The sequence below is a fragment of the Coenobita brevimanus genome, chromosome 74 (assembly GCF_032717465.1).
Source record: "Coenobita brevimanus isolate Jiangsu-jjx chromosome 74, ASM3271746v2, whole genome shotgun sequence".
Classification (NCBI taxonomy): Eukaryota; Metazoa; Arthropoda; class Malacostraca; order Decapoda; family Coenobitidae; genus Coenobita; species Coenobita brevimanus.
Genome location: NC_137027.1, coordinates 11,476,713 through 11,480,541, shown reverse-complemented (window position 1 = coordinate 11,480,541; position 3,829 = coordinate 11,476,713).

Sequence of the window (3,829 nt, the reverse complement as noted above, 5' to 3'; positions counted from 1 at the left end):
CAAAAACAAACGTACCGATCAATGCAAAGAGACCGGAAGTAAGAGAGAACGGTGCGGCGAAGCTCTGTAATTAATGACAGTGTGTGTGTGTGTGTGTGTGTGTGTGAGAGAGAGAGAGAGAGAGAGAGAGAGAGAGAGAAATTACCCCACCACAACAACACCTGCTCACACCTGGCCACTGTATGCTTCCGGGTAGTGATATTCCCCTTTAATATGTAGATAAATTTAGCTCCATCATGACTACTGAACCTACAATCGGGCACAGAAGTTAGCCTAATATTTCACGTTTTTATATGGCCCTGGAGAGAGTCGCCCTCGTGTGGTGGCACTGATATATCTGGGCGGCTTGACTACCTGCTTATACAAACGTCCCTCAGTTCTCTCCCTTTTCCGAGAAAGGAGGATGGTGGACTGCAGGAGGAGGGGAACTTCAGCCTTCAGTCCACCGGGTTCCAGAGTCAGATGACTGTAATTTCTGCCTCTCACATTCCTCCGCTGGCTAATATTCCTAAGCTACGAGAGGCTTGGTATGTTTCTCTGCCGTAATATTTCACCTTGTCTCACTTTGTTCTGCTGGCTAATATTCACACACACACACACACACACACACACACACACACACACACACACACAATAAGGTACACAGTGGGGGGGGGCAAGGCAGACCTGACTGTGATTCATTTGGCTCCATTTATTCTCACTTACAGAAATAGCTTTAGTGAATGATATACGGTAATCCATAGTATTAAATAAACATAGAACAAATTGAAAGTACTAGATAGATGCGGGAACTTCAGGGCTCTAATTTGGGGCTTCGCTGAGTCGCTAGGGTGTACGGGCATGCTGTACCACGTTCCGAAAAATGTTAGTGAGTGACAGACAAGAGACGGTCATCCAGATCTAGAAATTTGCATAAAATATAAGAAGCTAAAGTAAATTAATCACATTCTCTCTTATGTCACTTCTTTCCTCTCTCTCTCTCTCTCTCTCTCTCTCTCTCTCTCTCTCACACACACACACACACACACACACACACACACACACACACACACACACACACACACACACACACACACACACACACACACACACACACACACACACACACACACACACACAGCCCCTCCTCAGCAACTCTATCCCTTCACTAGTTCCGCTCCGCACTCAGTTACTATGTCCCTGAGGCCTACATTCCCGTCGGTTGAGGAAGCCCCCTAATACCATTTCGTAAGCGATTTATTTTGCTTAATGCACCTTAGTATCCTCTTCTGTGTTACATAAACCCGTCCAATTTCTCCATACTTTGCATAAATAACGTACAAAAGGAGATTAACCACCCATATCCGAAAATAAATCGCTTAGGAAGAGGTGTTAGGGAGCTTCCTTAACCATTTACCTGTCAGAAGTTCCATCTTTTAAATTAATTCGTCTGACCCTAACCAAAATAATAATTAAGTGTATCCATTGCCCAGGAAAAAACTATATTATCTCCAAAAACCATCAAAGAATTCAGGTCTTCATATATTTTTCCAAACATGCAGTATTTTAAGTGTCCTCAAAGTGGTAGGAGGGCAAAGGGGAGGGGGCAGTGCCAGGAGTAAGTGCCAACGAGGGGAGGGGAAGGGGAGAGGAAAGGGAAGGACTGCGAGGGGAGAGGATGGGAGAGAGTGGAAGCGAGGGTGGGGAGAGGAAAGGCTGGGAGGGAGAGGGGAGGAAGATGGAAGGATGGGAGAGGAGGGTGAGGGGGAGGGGAGAGGGAGGGAGGGAGGGGAACAATAGCACTGACTGATAGGGGAACAATGACTAGGAACACTACCACGAAAAAAACCCTTGAATGAAACTGCGCTCTCTCTCTCTCTCTCTCTCTCTCTCTCTCACACACACACACACACACACACACACACACACACACACACACACACACACACACACACACACACACACACACACACACACACACACACACACACACACACACACACACACACACACACACACACACACACACACTTCCTCCATTCCTAACATCTTTATCTCCTTTTTCCCTTCCTCCTTTCTTTTCCCCTCTCTCCGTCAGTTCATATTACCTCTCTTTCAAATCTTTCCTCCTCCTCCTCCTCCTCCTCCTCCTCTTCATTAATCAGCTGTCACCTCCAACATTTTCTCCTTCCCTCTTCCTCCAGTCCCCTCTCCCCCTTTCCTCCCATTTTTCTCTCCCTCCCTCCCTCCCTTTCTTCCTCCTCATCACTCCATCCAGAACTCCTTTCCTCCCCTTTCTCAATTTCCTCCTCCTCTCAATCTGCCAATTCTCTTCCTCCTCCTTTGCCCCACTCCCTCCCTCTCTCCTCCCCCTCTTCATATCCTCCCTTCTCCTTCTACCTCTCTTCCCTCCTCTTTCTTCCTCTTTCCCTCTCCTCTCCTCCTCCTCTTTCTTCCTCTTTCCCTCTCCTCTCCTCCTCCTCTTCCTCCTCCCTAATATTTCATTTTTCTTCCCTTTTCCTTCAACCCTCTTCACCTCCCTCCCTTCGACCCTCTTCCATATTTTTCTCTCTCCTCTCTCCCTTTCCTTTTTTTTAATCGTATCCTCTTTCCTTTCCTCTTCCCCTCCCCCCCTTCCCATTTTCTTTATGTTTTTCCCTCTCTGCATCTCCCCTCCTTCCTCCCCTCCCTCCCTTCCCCTTTCTTCCATCTTACCTTTTTCTCCCTCTTCAGTCAAAGTTTCTCTCTCCCCCTCCCGTTCCTCTTCCCCTCTCCCTCTTCCATCTCTACCATATTTTCCCCATCCCCTGTACCCCAGTTCCCCTCCCCTCCTTCCCCTCTCCACCCACCTTCCGTTCCCTCTCCCCTCACTTCCCCTCCTTAACTCTCCTCCATATATTTTCCTCTCACCGGTGCAATAATTCTCCCCCTCCCCTCCCTTCCCCTCTCCCTTCCCCCATCTCCCCTTCCCTCCCTTCTCCTCCATATATTTCCCCTCCTCTCATGCCCCAATTCTTCTCCCTCCCCTCCTCCCCTTCTCCCTCCCCTCCCTATCCCTCCCCATCGACGACCGCTATTGTGTGTGAGATATTGCTCTACGGCGCTGCTCTGCCCAAGGATACTCCCTCTCTCTCTCTCTCTCTCTCTCTCTCTCTCTCTGTTTATCTGTCTATTTATCTATCTCCCTACCTACCTACCTACCTACCGACCTACCTATCTGTCTGTATCTGTCTGCCTACCTACCTACCTACCTACCCACCTACCTACCTACTTACCGACTTACCTACCTACCTACCTACCTACCTATCTGTCTGTCTGTCTGTCTGTCTGTCTGTCTATCTATCTATCTATCTATCTATCTACCTACCTGTCACTCTATACATCTATCTATCTATCTGCCTATCCATCTATCCATCTTCCATCCCAAATCGCTCATAAATTTGCCTCAAGCTTGTGCCAAAAAATATAAGGGGGGGGAGGCAATAGGATTAACCCCTTCACCCCGAGGACCCACTATCCAATCTATCCTCGCTGCTGAGAATTTATCTATCGAGGGGGAATAGAAAACGTATGGGAGAAGCAAGGAGTAGATAAAGACGTTCTCGGACTGATGGGGTTGGAACAGACCTGGGTGAGGAGGGATGAGGAAAGGCGAAGGAAGGGGAGAATATGGGTAAGAAGGAAGGTAAGAGTCAAGTCCAATTTACCCCACTCCACCCCACCCCACCCCACTTTCTCCCCACTCTCTCCCCACCCCACCCTCTCCCCATCCTCTCCCCACTCTCTCCCCACGCCACCCTCTCCCCATCCTCTCCCCACCCCAGTTATCAGATTCGTGTTTGTTTTCCTC